This window comes from Symphalangus syndactylus, chromosome 19 (genome assembly GCF_028878055.3).
Source record: "Symphalangus syndactylus isolate Jambi chromosome 19, NHGRI_mSymSyn1-v2.1_pri, whole genome shotgun sequence".
Classification (NCBI taxonomy): Eukaryota; Metazoa; Chordata; class Mammalia; order Primates; family Hylobatidae; genus Symphalangus; species Symphalangus syndactylus.
In genome coordinates, this window is record NC_072434.2 from 38,412,735 (window position 1) to 38,430,653 (window position 17,919).

General features: G+C 41.7%; 1 long non-coding RNA gene across 5 annotated transcripts in view; it reads right to left on the minus strand.

Annotated features, from left to right (window-relative positions):
• LOC129458599 (uncharacterized) overlaps nt 1–17,919 on the minus strand; it is a 182,269-nt gene that overhangs the window by 88,292 nt on the left and 76,058 nt on the right. Inside the window, exons 4-5 of one of the 5 annotated variants that reach the window (XR_008649682.2) lie at nt 8,116–8,351; nt 760–840 (exon numbers count right to left, since the gene is read on the minus strand). The exons of the other annotated variants lie outside the window; for them this stretch is intronic. This is a non-coding gene — a long non-coding RNA (uncharacterized lncRNA). Of the gene's footprint in view, nt 1–759; nt 841–8,115; nt 8,352–17,919 lie in introns of those variants that run through there. 5 annotated transcript variants of the gene reach the window in all.

Here is a 17,919-nt window from a genome sequence, read left to right on the forward strand (position 1 = left end):
GGGATTACAGGCATGTGCCACCCCGCCTCACTAATTATTGTATTTTTAGTAGAGACAGGGTTTTACCATGTTGGCCAGGCTGGTCTGGAACTCCTGGCCTCAAGTGATCCATCCCCTCGGCCTCTCAAAGTGCTGGGATTACAGGTGTGAGCCACCATGCCTGGCCTATTATTCCTATCTTACAGACAAGAAAGCTCAGGCACTAGGAGATTAAGTAGCCCCTCTAAAATGGTGAGCAAAATAGGCCTAAGCTATTAGTCCTTCTGATAGACCAGTTTGCTTGAGAGAACAAATTCTTTCAGACATTCTTATTATACTTGATTCTTTCTGGATCTTTCATATTGGCTACCCAGGCTTAAGAATTTCCCCATGTTCCCTAGAAGCATTATATTAGGGAGAAGATGGTTCAAGTACTGCTAAAACTATAACTGGAATTTTCCACCTCAGTTGGGAAGAATGAATATAGCCCTGGGAAAGGAAATTCTTATTTTACCTTTGCAATCAGTTCAGCTTTATAAAAAACATAGTACAATAAACAAACCAACCTTCAAAAAATAGATAACTATGAACAAATCAACAAAGAATCTCTGGCTGCATCCAACCTTTGCCCCTTTTGGAAACAAACCATGGACCTTATCCAGTCATAGAGATCTCTTCATTCAGGTTCAGCTTTCCTTAAATATGTAAGTTGAAGTATCTATGAAGATTTGTTCAGCAAACCATTGAGCATTTAATATGTGTACAACACTAACAGACTCAGTGGTTGTAGAGAAATAACATGTGTCTTAGGTCAGGTCTGAACTTGAGGGACTCTAAGATAAGGTGTTTCCGGCCAAGAATCTGAAATAGAAGATTCAAGATTGTTCATCTCTAAGAAGAACCACAAGCCCAGCCTTTGGGGGCTGGCACTCTCCAAAACATGCTCTTGACTGTCTCTTACCCATTCCTTCAGCTCTCTTTCTTGCCTCATATGAATTGTTTGATTTTGTTTTCATTTATCAATTATCTGATAAATGGCTCTCAAAATATAATTTATGGGACTCAGGTAAGACCAGTTCCTTAAAGTTTAAAGCATTAGTGCTTAAAATTGGACAGTAATAATACATTTTCTAGACATATAAATAACTGCTTATTTCATCCCATGCTTTCAAATCCCAGGCAATTTGCTTCTCTTACCATTATTACTCTACCTTTTCCCTCATTCCTCAATACCCTGCAATGTTTTCTCTCTCCTTGTCAAAATCCGGCATCTTCTATCAAGGCCCTGATGCCATGAGTCAATTCCATGAACCGTAAGGCAAAATCAATTTCTAACCATTTTACCACTATTATATTACTGTATTCTCACCAGTTTAGGCAAGGTGTTGAAATGTTTTTGAGGGAGAGCAGTTGCAGAGCAGTGTCCTTTCCCCCTCAAATCTGTCTAAGGGTAGAAACCCAAGAACCATTAGTCTAATAAATACCCTCCATTTGCCAGGATTGCCATTAGTAACTGTAATCAAATGAACCTTTGCGAGATGCTACAGGGAAGCTGTGATGCAATTATCACTAACTGAATTGTTCCAGTTGATTCCTGGGCATTGCTGGCTTTGTTTATGGCTCAGATGAGCACATTTTAATGATCCAGAGAAAATAAGCATAAGCTGCCACTTCCAGTAAATATTAATTATGAATAAATAAATGCAAATGGAATTGTTGGTGACAATTAATTCCTTTTGATTTTAGCCTCCCTGATTTACTTTTACATTAGTGGGCACTCTTGCTAAAAGTGGAAAGAACTGTTCCTGTTAAAGATGGTGGTCACCTTTCACCTAAAATCATTTCAACCCTGCAAGGTGCAAGTGAACCCAAGTTAGGGCTCCAGACAGCCAACCTTCCAAATGAAAATACATCCTGTACTAGCCAGGAAACATCTGAGGAGATCTACATTCTCAAAAGCATGCCATTTGCTTGTATGACAATGGTGAGAACATACAAATATTATACATTACAACAAAGTTCTACACGTTAGAGAACAAACTCCTGGATATCTGAGATGTTCAACACTGTTCAGTTTTATTTGACATATTTCTTTGAAGTCTAGCGTTTCAAACAAAAAGGAAATTCATTGCCTTAGGCCAAGTTTTTACTTCACCGACTTCCTAAAGAGAATTATCCTGCAAAATTTTGAAGAATTTGCAATCAGGACTTTCTCAAGAACTTTCAATAGTTTCTTTTTTTCTTATGTAAAATGTTCAAACCCTCAGGCCTTTACAATCTGGCACCAATGAACCTTTCTAACACTCCATATTTTCTGATACTCTTTCCCTTTTCCGAATACCTCATGTTCCAACTAAATATCATATAACTGATGATTGTCTGAAATAATCCATACTTTCAAATTCTATGCAATTTGTTCCACTGAGCACTATCACTCTATTCTACCCTTCCTCTCATCCCCAGTACCCTATAAGGTCCTACCTCTCCCTTTCAAAAATCCTGCATCCTCTATCAAGGTCCAGATTTCATGAGTCATTCCATATACTATAAGCCAAAGTAAATTTTTAAAAATGCTATCACTATTATAATATTATCCATATATAACTACCTGATATTACCCAAATATAACTACCTGATATAGTTATTTTCTGCTTATAGTTTATTCCCTTTTGAGGTCCTCTACCAAGTCCCAAGGCTGCCACATGGTACATTCTCATTAAATGCTCTCATGTGTGTTGAATTACATTGAAATAATGGTTATAGTTTACTGTTCTTATTATTTATAGCATTATCAAAATAATTGCTCTGACAAGTATCTTTAGTATATCAAAGTTATCATATACATGATTCTTCCTTTACATGGCCTAATTTTATTTTTCCTACATGAATTCAGAGCTTGTTTCTCAGTGTTTTATACCCTTTCAAACTGGCCTTTTATAACAACCCTATCTATTATAGTGAATAAGGTATGTTTTCTTTCTTTTTTTTTTTTTTTTTTTTTTTTTTGAGATGGAGTCTCGCTCTGTCACCCAGGCTGGAATGCAATGGCACGATCTCTGTTCACTGCAAGCTCCACCTCCAAGGTTCACGCCATTCTCCCACCTCAGCCTCCCAAGTAGCTGAGACTACAGGCACCCGCCACCACTCCCGGCTAATTTTTTGTATTTTTTAGTAGAGACAGGGTTTCGCTATGTTAGCCAGGATGGTCTCGATCTCCTGACCTTGTGATCCACATGCCTCGGCCTCCCAAAGTGGTTTTCTTTCTTAACAGATGATGAGCATCAGCACGTTTGCTGGATAAAATATGATAGGCAAAGTGAAGAATACGAAAGAAATAGTATATGTTGTCTCAGGAGTATGCAACTTTTAAGGAACCATAAGGAGTCATGGTACCAGCTTATAGTGCAGAAGAAAACCGAGGAAAGAAGAGACAAGTGGGGGTTGCAGTGATGGGGTAGAGGTCCTGGAAGAGATGGAGTTGGGATAAGCCTTGAGGACAGGCAGAAAATCTGGCACAGCATAGAGAGGAGGGCATTGTCTGCTGAGTGAGGAGCTGAACAAAGCCACATGCTGGCATGCGCAATGAGGAAAGTGGGAGGGAATTGGGCAGGCTGATGGGATAAGAAGGGAAATAGCCAGCTAAACTGGAGTGAACAATCTGTGTTGGGTAGATGGGGCAAGAAGGAAAGTAGTAGGTAGATTTAAGTTAAATAGTTTGGATGCAGTCAGCCAATGAAGCATTTTAGGAAAGGCATTTTAAGAAAAACAAACACAGAACACAAAACAAAACAAAAAGACCTTTAAGGAAAAAAAAGAAAACTAACAGGGAGCCATTACAGATTCTTGAGCAAGTGCAAGTGCAAGGCGAGAGCAAGCCTTTCCCTTTATGAAGATTAGTGTGAACACTGGTTGCAAAATTGGTTGGAGAAAAGAGACTAAAAACAGGGGAGGGAAGTGAGAGGCCAGCACTGTGTTGCAAGGGGGAGGTGAGGAGGTGAAGCCCTAGGATGTCAGGGAAGGCCTGGAGAGTTGAGGATGACGACAAGGCATTCCAAAGGAAGAGGGAGTCACTATAAGCTTACTCATTTCCGAATTCACAGCACTTAGCAGTTTATAGACACTTAATACATTTTCGATCAATATATAAACTCAATATATAATTGTCTAGCCACCATCCAAACATGTTCTGAGAAAAAATGTTTTCTCCCTCTCCCCTAATGAACAGAAAAGTCTATCTTCCTTGCTACAGAAGTCACCAGGCTGGAACCGTGGGTCTTTCTTTGACTCCTCTGTCTCCCTATAGTAAGGCTCTCTTCCTTAATAAGTTCAAATTCAAATGGTAGGTATGGTCATAGGGAGAAACAGTGGATACCATCAGGACTGCAAGGTCCCAAGGAAGGCTTTCTGAAGGAGGTAACCTAAAATGGCCAGAAGTGAATGAAGAAGGTGGTTGTGAGTGAAGCCTTTCAGGTAGAGGCAGAAGCTTGAACAAGATGAATAGGAGTGAGAAACAGGTTTGTAAGTGGGTACTGATGAGTGGCATTAAGTGTCTTGCAATCTGTTTGCCAGCACAATGCTTTGATAAATTGCATTCCTGCCCCATCCATCACCCAGCACCTACAGGGGAACCGCAAAGGAACGCTAAACAGCAACAATAACCCAGGTATAACTGGAATCAAAGAACCCAGCTCTCAAATTTGCCATAAACTCTGAAAGAGATTTTCACTGTTTCACTATTTATCTACTCTACAATTGATCTTGAACTATTTAATGATGAATATGCAGACAAGGTGAAAACATCCTGCAGAGAGAATACAAATGTGAGCCCTTTGTCTGACAGATGAAATAAGGCAGGAAAACTGTAGCTGGAAATGAAATTCTGTAAACCCATCCTACTGCCAGTAGCCCCTATGAATGTGAAACATTGATTTACTGCTACCACCATTCTAAATTCTGAATATATTTCCTTAATACCATCTAAGCATGTGGTGGGCTGAAATTTTCAGGGGCAATGTCAAAGATTGTCCATCAGTTATCAAAAACATACTGAGCTTCTACTAAGTGCCAAGCACCATGACAGAATCACAATGGTTGGGAGAAACAGCAACAATAGGTGGATATCAACATTAATCTGCCACTAATTTTTTTTACAGACAACTCATTGAGGGTAGATATTCTTCATATAGATCAGGTAATCAATGGATACTGCACAAAAGAATGCTTAATGTAGGAGTGAAGAAACAGCATCTCCACAAGAAGAGAATTTCTTAAGGAGTTCTTAGGTTCTAACTGAGGTCCATTGGGAGTCAGTGGACAAGTGGCAGGTAGCTGGAAGAACACTCAAGGAATCGTAGACAGTTTCAACATGGCTTTTCCTCTCCCTCTGGGTGCAAGTGAGCTGTGGGTGCAAACAAACCATGGGTGCAAGCCGTATGTACAACATCATCAGGGTAGTCACACCTTTTAGAGACAATAGTGGCTCCGAGCCAAGCACCAGCTCATGTGAGTGCTCACCTAATGTGCTCACATGGCATAGTTACATAACTTGTGGAGTTGTGTGCCTGTGCTCCAAACTTGCTGAGTCATGCTGTACTGGATATCTACCTTGGCCTATTCTTGACTGCAGCACATCCATTTTTCTTACACTGTATCCCCTAGGCTGAGGGAGACATAGGCCTTGGACGCTGGTCTGACACATAGACCTTATACATAGGATCTGGGCATACAGGCCCCAGACACACAGGTTCAACACATAGGCTTTACATCCCACCCCCTAGGCTAGGGGAGTTTTCTAGTAGGGAGACGCACCCACAGGGTGGAATTGTGTAACCAGAGGCCACAGCAGTAATACAGGGAACAACAACTCCAGGTTATAGCAGGCAACCACCCCATGGTGATGTTACCCCAATGTTGCTTTATACACTAAGCCAGGTTTTTATTTCCCTACTATATGAGTCAGAGTTCTCTAGAGGGACAGAATTAATAGGATATATATGGGAGTTTATTAAGTATTAACTTACATGATCACAAGATCCCACAATAGGCTGTCTGTAAGCTTGAGGATCAAGGAGAGCCAGACTGAATCTCAAAACTGAAGAACTTGGAGTCCAGTGTTCAACAGCAAGAAGCAACCAGCATGGGAGAAAGATGTAGGCTGGAAGGCTAGGCCAGTGTAGAGTTTTCACATTTTTCTGCCTACTTTACATTCGCTGGCAGCTGATTAAATGGTACCTGCCAGATTAAGGGTGGGTCTGCCTTCCCCAGCCCACTAACTCAAATGTTAATCTCAAGGTTAACCACAAGGTTAAGCCTCAATAAACTGCCCAGCTATCAGTGCAGATTGTCATAGGTGTCACTTCCTTGGTGATCTTCATTCATATTGCTGTAAGTTCAGCCCATTGGCTACTATGCCCACACCCAGTTTCCAACCATATGGTGGCAGTACTATGTTGGACTGCAACAGTGGTCCGGTCCAGGCAGTAGCAGCACCTCGGCTAGACCCATCTGTGTACCATGCACCATTGGGAATGGGGGGACGCCTTTCCTTAGATGGTGAAGGCTCAGGGTCTAGGGGTGCCTCAGGCCCCACGGCCTTATCTTGCATTAGGACCACAGGTCCCAAGACCTCTTGCAACTCTGCTGCAAAGGGACTTGTACTCAGTGTACTCTGCTGCTCCAAGTAGGCACTCCACTTTGCTAAAGTGGATGTCTGTGCCATCCCAGTCCAGGGGGTCATTAACTATTATCCATGAATGCACCCATCCAGTATCAGGTAAGTCATCTGCACGATGACTATAGCTTGTCCTGCCACAGTCTCATGAGACTGAAGGGCAGCCTATACAGTTGCTAACTGCTTTCCCAGTCCAGGGAGTTATTATCCATGAATGCATCTGTCCCACTATCAGGTAAGTTGATGACTGTAGCCTGTCCTGCCACGCTCTTGTGAGCCTGAAGGGCAACATATGCAATTACTAACTGCTTTCCTATCAATGAATACTGGAGTTCAGTTCCTTTCCTTATTTGGGACCAAAAGCCTACTGGTGTTCTCAAGTGCTCCAAGTGCTGCTATAGGCCCCAGCCAAAACTATCTGTGGTCACATGCACATCGAGTTTAAATGGGTGCCCCTGGTTAATTACCCATAGGGCTTGTGACCGTTGAATAGCCCACTTAGCTGCTAGAAAGGCTGTCTCAGGGTCATCATCTTAATTCTAGACAAGGGGAGCATTACTGCTTCTAAATCTGCAAGAGAATCGGAGGTTAGCATAATATCACCAACAAGACCGTGACATACGGTAGGGCTATGCACATAGCCCTGCACCAACACTGTGAAAGTCCATTGTCACCCTCCCATGAAGGCAAACTTCCTGGCTTTCTGCAAAAGAATGCATTAGCCAAGTCCACGACATAGTGGTACTGTCCCAGTTCTGTCAAGTGGTCCATCAGGTTGGTGATAGATGGCACAGCTGCCAAGCCATGTAAAATATCCCCCCAGAATGTATCTGCGCTGGTGTCTACCAGCCCAGCACTTGCTATACACTGGTAGGGGACCAGTAGATTGGCAATTCCACATGTGGCCTCTGGTCGTCCAGTGTCCCCCCAAGCCAGGCACCTCGGCCAGTTCCCTAATCAAAGAGAAAAGGCTCTACATTTCTACCTGGCTGCAGCAAGTAGTCTTTGAGCTGAAGCACCGGGGTGGGACTGGGTCACACAGCAATGTCCTTCCCCTTGGGCATTTTCTGGAATTGCTGCTCTGAAGACAACTGTCTCCACAAAGTTAAGAGTACTTCATTGGGCTGCTTATCAATTTTCTCTCAGTCTATCCAGGCCCAAATCAAATATCTCTCCACATCTGTGACCACGTCACTCATTGAGGCCTCCTTTTCTCCCGTGTGGGGGGCCCCCTGTGGGCGAGGCAGCATCCCCTTCTTTATGGTGCAGACTTAGACCAAGTGGGGATCTCCAGCTGAGACGACGGACCCAGTCCTGCATTCACAGCAGCATCTAATTCCATTTCCAAGCTCTGTAGCCAGGCCTTCAGGCACCCTGCCTGCCCCATTCACAGCAGCATCTAATTCTTTTTCTGAGCTGTGTAGTTGGGCCTCCAGGCACCCCACCTGTGCCTGGAGGGCCCTTACCCATGCTGCATCCCTCAGGTACTGGTTGTGTAGCATAGTCAAAAACACCCATCCAACTCTGCCAGCAAAGGCTCACTCCTTCTTGGTGTTCTGTGCTTCCAGATGCTTCAGTGCCTTCTCCATGCTCAGGGGGGACCCATCTATCACCCCTCAGGTCTCCACTGGAGCCCATCCTCACAGCACAGCTGTCACAGGGTACCACAACCCATGTTGTGGCCACATGGCTGACGTGGAAGCTGCGGGGACAAAAAGCTCACACACTCTGGGATCCCGTTCATGACACCAATTGTCATGGCAAGTGTCAGGTTTCAGCCCAAGCTGAGGTCCGAGGGGAGTGGGTGGACCAGTGGCAGGTAGCTGGAAAAACACTCAAGGAATCATAGAGTTTCGACATGGTTTTTACTGTCTCTCTGGGCATGATCGAGCCATGGGCACAAACAAGCTGTGGGCACAAGCCGTATGTACAATGTCAGCAGGGTAGTTAGAGCTTTTACAGTCAATAGTGGCTCTGAGCCAAGCTCGAGCTCACGTGGGTGATCACCTAATGTGCCTCAAGTAGAGTGGTTACATAACGAGCCTCACATGACATGGTTACATAACGTGTGGAGTTGTGCACCTGCACTCCAAACTTTCCGAGTCATGCTGGACCATATGTCTGCCTTGGCATATTCTTGACTGCAGCACATCCATTTTCCTTACAGGACTGTATTGTATGTTAGGGACATGGTATTATAAGCTAGGTTTTTTTTTCTTCCTTTGTGATTCTCCTGATGTTTTGTGTGTTTTAAATTAATTTGCCACTGGAAGAATATAGTGGTTCATGGCACAGTCAATAAGTAAGGCAATTCCTTCTGGAACCCACTTGCTCAAGAGATTTAATTCCCCACAGATGGGGCTGGGGCATTGGTATTTTAAAAATGCTCCTCAGGTGATTGCAATATGCAGCCAAGGTTGAAAACCATCAGTTCAGAGTAAGAGCACTACTAGAAGGTGGACGTTTGGATGTTGAGTGTTAGCCTTGCTGGTGAAATCAGCAAGGCCATGATCCTAGGCTTTCATATTCCATGCAACATGACCCTGTGCCTTTGAACCTGGCAGTGAGGAATGGGAGTCATAGGCCCTAGGGTTCTGTTTTCCAACTATTGCCTCAGATTGTTCTGCTTTTCATCTATTCTTGCTCCCAATCTTTGGCTCCTCCAAATAGAAGTGGAGCATGGAGGGATTAGGGCAAGGACCACGAGAGGCGGATCACCTTATTGGGCTTCTTGGATACAAACTGACTGCAGCTGGCAGGCAGCCTCTGCTGAATGGCCTAACAGGATTGAAAGGGTGGGACTTTTTTGTAGGTGTTTCTCTTCTGCTTTTAAATGGATTTAGTGTCCTGGGATGACCTGTAATCCATGCATGCACATACAAATTACCGGCATCTCTTTTGAGAGCAGATAAATTATTCCCATCCCACCTGACCCAAGAGGAGGAAACAAGAAGGTCTTATGCCAGCATGGATAGGACAAGGGGAAGGGGCTCCAGGTGGAAGGGTTGGCTTCTAATTTCTGAAGCATGAGAACCAAAATGTAATTTTAACAAAAACTTTGAAGGTTAGCTACATTTATTTTTCTGAATTCTGCTCTGTTTAATTGGGGAAAGCCTTCTATGGCATTGCTTTGTCTTCAGCAAAGTAGCTATACCTACAGTCCCAGCCTTTTTACTCTTATTATATCTCCTGTAAGGAAGACAGAGATTTGTAACAGGCATATAATTGAAATGAATGACAAATTACTGTCTGGCTTCCTCTCCTCCTGGACTGTAAAAATACTGTGAGACCTGGGAGGACCTGAGTGCTTTGCCAGGTCACTGTCCTCATTTTACAGATGAGTGGACAGAGCTCCTCAAAGCCTAAGTGACTTGTCTAAAGTCACACTGTTCATTGGTGCTAGACCAGGCTGGTCTCTCATAGGTATGATTTTCCAGCCCTTCAATCAACTCGTCAACTTTCCTCTGAAGCCTGTCCAAATTTGACTGCCCTTCTCAGTTGTAGCTCCTGGAATTAGACACATGAGCCCAGAGGGGTCGAAAGAGAAGATTGCCTGACTATTCCTCCATTCTAGGTATGCGTTCCAATGCCACACTTGCTCCAGGGGTTTATTTTCTGACAATGACCCTCTCGTCTATTTCTGACATGCTTGAACACATTCTCCCATCTCACGTGTCTCAACTCTGGTTTTCTTCCCCAAGTATAATGATGCCTCTATTGAGTCACACCACACAAATGATAAGACCTCAGATGTTCAAACAACTTTCTTTCTGGAAACACAAAGCACCTTTCTAAGACTATCAGCTCCTTGATGCTTCTGTAAGGGAGGATAGGCTGCCAAATTCCAACTTTGTGGACAGGCCGAAGCCCAACATTTAATTGATTTAGCCCAAATCACCTAATCAAGATGGGTGAAGATTATTATGGAGAATGGAGAGATGACTTTATCCTAGTCAGCACTCCACCAATTAGTCCATACTTCACACCCTGTGCCAGTAGTCACCCAAAACTGCCTGCAAATGTCCCTTTCTTTACTATTGTAGGAGTTCCACCATATTCAATATTCACATGCTTTCAACTCCATGATAGTTATGATATAAAACAAGTCAAATAGGCTTAATCATTGCCCTTGCAGGGTTTTGCAGTTCGGCAATTTTTTTAAAAAGCATCAGGGGTCTACTTATTTTCTAGGTCCCACCAAGCTATATTCCTATAAATAGGAATTTTAGTCCCTTTTGGAATCAAGATAAACTGCCACTTGTGCTGAGTGTTTTGTACATTATTTTCTGTTACTGCAAATATCCCATTGCCTTGTATTTACTCACTTACCTGTCTCTCTTGCTCTCCTTTTCCCTACTCCAGGCTTTAGACCAGGAGCTCCAGGCCCCATAGGGATAGTCTATGCATGTTTATGTTTACAGAAGACCCCCCTCTGCAGGTCCCCCCACCTGTGTGGGCCATGACTCTGCTTTTCCAGGTGTGTCCCAGGAAATCACAAAAACACTCTTTGTAGGGGAGTTTATGAGTTCTGCTGAGCAGTCTGGGTTCTGCCTCATCCTCAAGGCCATGAATTTGGTGGTTGACTATATCAGGGAGCAGTCATCTCCAACACTGAGGGCTGATGCCTGTCCTCACTGTCTCATGTCAAAGGGCCATCAAATATTAAGTAGTGTGACCAGAGTGGAGCGGAAGTAAGTGACACTAGGCTGACCCCAAGGATGGAATCATTTTTGCATCTAGCAAACTATCCTGGAGATAGGACATGTTAAGCCAATGCTTATTGATGATTGTGATGGTGATGGGCTCATTATCTCCCTAGAAACACTCAAAAGAGGGCTCCTGTCTGCTGCAGTTTCTCTTAACTAATAAAGTCTGAAGCCAGACTGCTGAGGACACAGCATTCTAAACACTGAGCTCTCTTGGGACAGTGCCCAGAGCGAGGTTCTGGGAACACAAAATATTTATGTAATCCCTGGGGTGAGGCTACTGATGGAACCAGCTGAGGTGAAGTCCCAGCAAGGGGCTTGTGATTCCCCAGCCTTCTGTCCTCCTCCCTTCCAGCAGGAATAATAAGTAAAGCCAGCAGCCAGCCTTCTGGAGTTCCTCTTCCAAGGGAGGGATAGCTATAAATGTTGACCGAAGCAATGACCAGTTCAGCACTGCCACAAATTCTGACGTGAGAAGATAATGTCACTAAAATAATCCTACAAAGAGCTCACACTCATCAGGCAATTGTTATGAGTCAGGCTCATCTTGTCTTGGCTGTCTTATTTAACACAATGCCATGAAGTGGTATTTTTATGCCTGAGTTACAGATGAGGAGCGTACAAGGATTTCCAAGTGTTATACAGTTTAGTAAATTGTAGAATCAGGAATTCTGACCCAGGATAGGCTCGGCGCCCATAGACCATGTCTTCATTTCCCAACGCTCCCTCCCTGATGATTGGCAGGGGCTTTTGGAAGGATTGCACCAGAGGACTCACCAACGCAGCAAGATGGCAAAGTGGTAAGACCCACAGAGAATGCTTCAAGTGAGAAAGTCTTACATTTTTTTCCTGCAAAGCACCTCAAGAGAAAAACAAGATCTTCTTAAGCCACTTGAACTAAACTATGAGACTGTGAACTAGGCAATACAAGACATCAGATGAGAGAAAAATTTTCCCTACTGCAAAGAGTCACATACCACAGTCCATCCCCTCCATCTTAGAATTGATCACTTTTATTTTGGCCCCCACTGGAGCTTATAGATTCTTTTAAAATTGTTTCAATAATACTTTATCATACATATTTGTGAATATCTATCTTTCACCTCTTAAACTATAAGCTATCTAAGGGGTGAGTTTGCACCTCCAATACTTAGCACGGTGTCTACAAACATAGGAGGAACTCATTACTCATTTGCTAAGTTAGTCCATTAATTTATTATTTTTGTTCCCCTCCATCTATTAAGCCAGATAGAACATGCTGCTTCTTCCTATGTCTGAAACATATATTTCGGTTGTCATGAACTAATGGGAACCTAGAAGTTGTTCTTTCAAGGCAGTTATAAAATGAGCTCAGGCTTAGAATTCAGACAATTCTTGGTTTGGGTTTGATTCCTGGCTCTACCACTTACTCAAAGATTACCTGATTTTTCTACCCTTCGGCCTCCTGCTTGTAAAATGAGAATTATAGGAATTTCAGAAAATGATCACACTAAATGATACATGTAAGGTAGAATATTATTTCAATATGACAGCTCACCGCAACCTCCACCTCCAGGGTTCAAACGATTCTACTGCCTCAGCTTCCCGAGTAGCTGGGACTACAGGTGTGCACCACCATGCTCAGCTAATTTTTGTATTTTTATTAGAGATGGGGTTTTACTATGTTGGCCAGGCTGGTCTCGAACTCCTGCCCTCATTATCCTCCCACTTCGGCCTCCCAAAGTGCTGGGATTACAGGCATGAGCCACCCGCTGGCTGGCCAAACTCTTTAGCTGCTTCAGGTATCACCTTCTCAGTCAGGGCTACTACCACCACTTGATTAAAAATTGCATCCTGAACCCCATGCCACAATCCTGACCTGCTGTGATCTGATCTATTATTTTTCCATAGCACATATCTCTTTCTAACATATTCTTTCAGTTCCCTATTTATATGTGTATTATCTAGGAGTCTCTAGTGACACTTTCACCCCCAAATGTAGCTTCATAGGAGCAAGAATTTTGGTGTGTTTTGTACATTGATATATCTCAAGTGCCTAGAATAGTGCCTAGCACACAGTATGGGCACTGAACAAACATTTGTTGAATGAATACAGGTTGAATGAAGAGAGTATAGTGCCTAGCTCACAGAGAGCCTCAAAAATGGTAATCGTTACCACCACCACCACCACCACCACCATTATCTCCTTCCTCACCATCACTGGGACACTAGCACCCATTCATAGGGCCTTGAGGAGAACAGATGAATTCAGGTATATAACATATCTGGCACAGGGTTTGCATACACTAAGTATGGGGTAAATGACATTTCCTTTCTTCTTCTCTTTTGTGTCTTTCTTTTTGCTTCTTTTTTTATGGAGGCCCCTCAGGACATAGCTATAAAGCAAAACCAATTGCTCAGTCCACGTGTAAGTGTCATGTAGGGACATTGACAGGGCACTTTAAAGCTGTTTATTATTATTGCTATTATTATTAGCGAAGTGTCAACAAAGAATTTTTGTGACTTCACATTCTACAGATTATGATTCTCTATTTAAGCACACTTTCTGCTACTTTTACTACAACTCACTAAAAAAAGAATAAGGAGGAGGAGCAGAAGGAGGAAGAGAAAACACACAAATAAAAACGTACATATTTGCTTTTATAATGTTTGGGTTTGCATTTATATTAGCGGAAAATATATAGAAAAAGAAAATCCTATTCCCAATTTATTTATTTATGTATTTTTGTATGTATGTATGTATGTATTTTTAGACAGGGTCTCACTCTGTTGTTCAAACTGGAATGCAGTAGTGCAATCACAGGTCACTGCAGCCTTGATCTCCTGGGCTCAGGTGATCCTCCCACCTCAACCTCCCGAATAGCTGGGACTACAGGCGGGCACCACCATGCCTGGCTAATTTTTTGTATTTTTTTTGTAGAGACAGGGTTTCACCATGTTGCCTGGGCTGGTCTCCAACTCCTGGGCTCAAGCAATCCGTCTGTCTTGGCCTCCCAAAGTGCTGGGTTTACAGGTGTGAGCCACCATGCTCAGCCCCATTCCCAATTTAAAGTTAAGCTTTCTGTAGAAAATTTGGAAAGTACTATAAACATAAAAATGATACTGAGAAATAAATATTTCTATGCTGGTGGCTAGAAAATCAGGTTATAAATGTTTTCAAACCAGCAAAAATGTTGACTTTTTGTTTTATCTTTTCTTTTCTCTTTCCTATGTCAGCCTAAAGGGAATTATTTTGGATGCTAAGCATGCAACGGTTCAAAAATTCCACCTATTGATAGTTAACATAAAACACATTAGTGACAGCTCATTTTCTTCGCCTCTTGGAAATGCAGAGAATGTGGTTGAGATCTTGGGTAGGACCAATCATCAAGATGAGTTCTCTCTGGTTGTCGAATCCAATGTTCGCCTTAGGCTAGAAATGCACCCTACTGCCCTCCTTTCCTTAAAACCCCAAGCAATCAGCACATGGCTCTGTCATCCTTACACTTCCATAGAGCTTGTTTCTTATTTGCTTTTTCCAAATCAAGGAATTCTTGAATGCTGCATGGAACAGCTCCAGCAGCTGTTGACAGAATTGTCTGTACCACTAGTCATGCTATTCTATTTTTCTGTAAAATGTTTCTACAAGAAGGCATGCTTATCATGTCACATTAGAAATTCAAATGACTCTCTTATAAATTTAATACTTCTTTGGTTGGAACTCATGCCCAGATGCCAACTCTTTTATCATGCCAAAAATTATATATTCTGCATAAAATGTAAATTATCTTAACTTCCTATGCACTACCCATTCCCAAACTTAGGGTATAGCCAGCATTGGCAAAGCCATGGTGACAGCCAAGAGCTTGTCATCAGGGGTGGTTTCCTGGGGACAAAACTAGATGGAATTCATACCTATGTTTAAGTATAATCAAGGCTCAAGTAAACAAATACAAACATTAGTCCCAAAGAGGTAGGGTTGAAGTTAGAATTCTAAAGCCAGGCATAGGACTTATGTGGAGCAACAGTGAACCAAGGAAAGAGGGTGTGGCCAGAAGGGCAATTTTTGGAAAGCTGGAGAGTGCACATGGGTGAGTGCATCGAGCTGTCTCAATGGGTGGGAGGCAAGGCACAGGTAAAGGCAAGACCCAGTGGGCAGAGTTTAAGACTAAAGATGGACAATTTTTATTTTATTTTTTTAAAATAAACTTATTGTATGCCATATGCAAAAATAAACTCAAAATGGATTAAAGATTTAAATTTAAGGCCTGAAACTATCTAACTTGTAGAAGAAAACAGGGAGGAAAAGATTCATGACACTGGTCTGAGCAATGATTTCTTGGATGCAGCACCAAAACACAGGTAACAAAATAAAAAATAGATAAGTAGGACTATATCAGACTAAAAGGTTCTGCACAACAAGGGAAATAATCAACAAAATGAAAAGGCACCCTATAGATTGGGAGAAAATAATTGCAAATCATATATCTGATGAGGAGTTAATATCCAAAATATCTAAGGAACTCACACAACTCAATTGCAAAAACAAAAAAAATGGGCAAAGGACTTCAGTAAACATCTCTTCAAAGACATACAAATGGCCAACATGTATATTAAAAGATGCTAAATGTCACCGATCATTAGGGAAATGCAAATCAAAACCACAATCCTGTATCAGCTCACACCCATCAGGATGGCTATTACTGAAAAAAAAAAAAAAAAAAAAAAAAAGTAAGTGTTGGCAAGGATGTGGAGAAATTGGAATTGGAATCCTTGTATACAGTTGGTGGGAATGTAAATTGGTACATCATTACTAAAAACAGTATGGGAGTACCTCACAAAAGTAAAAATAGAACCACCATATGAGCCAGCAATCCCACTTCTGGGTATTCATCTACAATAATTAAATTCAGGATTTTGAAGAGATATTTGCACTTCCGTGTTCATTGCAGCATTATTCACAACAGCAAAGATATGGAAGCAACCTAAATGGTTGATCAATGAATGAATGGATAAGAAAAATGTGATATGTACACAAAATGGAATATTATTCAGCTTTACACAAGGAGGAAATATTGCCATACAAGACTACATGGATGAACCTGGGGGACATTATGCTAAGTGAAACAAGGCAGGCATAGAAAGAAAAATACTGCATGATCCTACCTATATGAGATATCTAAAATAGTCAAATACATACAAACAGAGAGTAAAATGGTGGTTTTCAGGGGCTGGCGGTAGATAGAAAAGGGTAATTGATATTTATCAAATATAAAGTTTCAGTTGTGCAAGATGATTAAGTTCTAGAGATTGGCTATACAACATTGTGCCTCTGGTTAACAATACCGTATTTTTAACTTAAAATTTTAAGAGGGTAGATCTTGTGTTAAATGTTCTTACTATAATGAAAAAAACATGGATTTTTCTCATCACACATGCATGATCTTTATAAGTATTTGGAAAATACTTTAAGTATAACAAAGAAAATAAAAATTACTCGTAATTCTATCAAGAATTTCAATCATCAGAGAAAGCCACAGATATCATAGGAAAAATTACATGCCTTTAGAGAGCAGCAGCATCATGACTACCCTCATGATTTATTCAGCAGTTATTGTATGATGAACACTGATTTAGTGGCTTTACATGTATTTAGCTCATTTAATCCTCAAAATATTCCTTTGAGGTAGAAACTATTATCAGCCCTGTTTTGCTCATGAGGAAAGTCAGGCACTGAAGAGTTAGGTAATGTTACAATGCCACACAGCTAATAAATGATGGAGTCAGGGATCAAGATGATGTGTTTAACTCTAGTGCCCACTTCATATAATTTACTTTTAGAATAAATGACACATTCATATGTCTCATAAACCCAAAGACTATTAAGAAAAGGTACAAAATACAAGGTTAGCTTCCTACCTCCATCCCCGTCTGCCCCATACCTCCAATATCATAGGTAACTGCTTCTATTAGTCTTCTGAGTACCTTTCAAGGGTTTCCTACATAAATGCAAACAAATGCAAATATATTCTCTACTTTGTTTTGTTTTAAACAATCAACTTTATTTTTTAGAGCAGTTTTGGGTTCACAGGAAAATTGAGTGGAAAGTAAAAAGGGACTCATATATCTCCTGTCCCCTTCCACACACAGAGCCTCCCCACTATCAACATCCCTGCCAGAATGATACATTTGTTACAGTTGACATATCATTATCTCCCAAAGTCCATAGGTGATACTAGAGTTTACGCTCAGTGTTGAATATTCTGTGGGTTTTGACAAATGTATAATGACATGTATCCATCATTACAGTATCATATTGAACAATTTCACAGTCCTAAAATTTCTCTGTGCTCTGTCTACTCATCCCTCCATCCCCCAACCCCTGGAAACCATTGATCTTAGTTACTGTCTCCATAGTTTTGCCTTTTCCAGAGTATTATAGAGCTGTAATTATACAGCATGTAGCCATTTCAGATTGGCTTCTTTCACTTAGTAAGTTGAACTTAAGTTTCTTCCACGTCTTACATGGTGTCTTAGTCCATTTATGTTGCTGTAAATGAATGCCTGAAGCTGCATAATTTATAA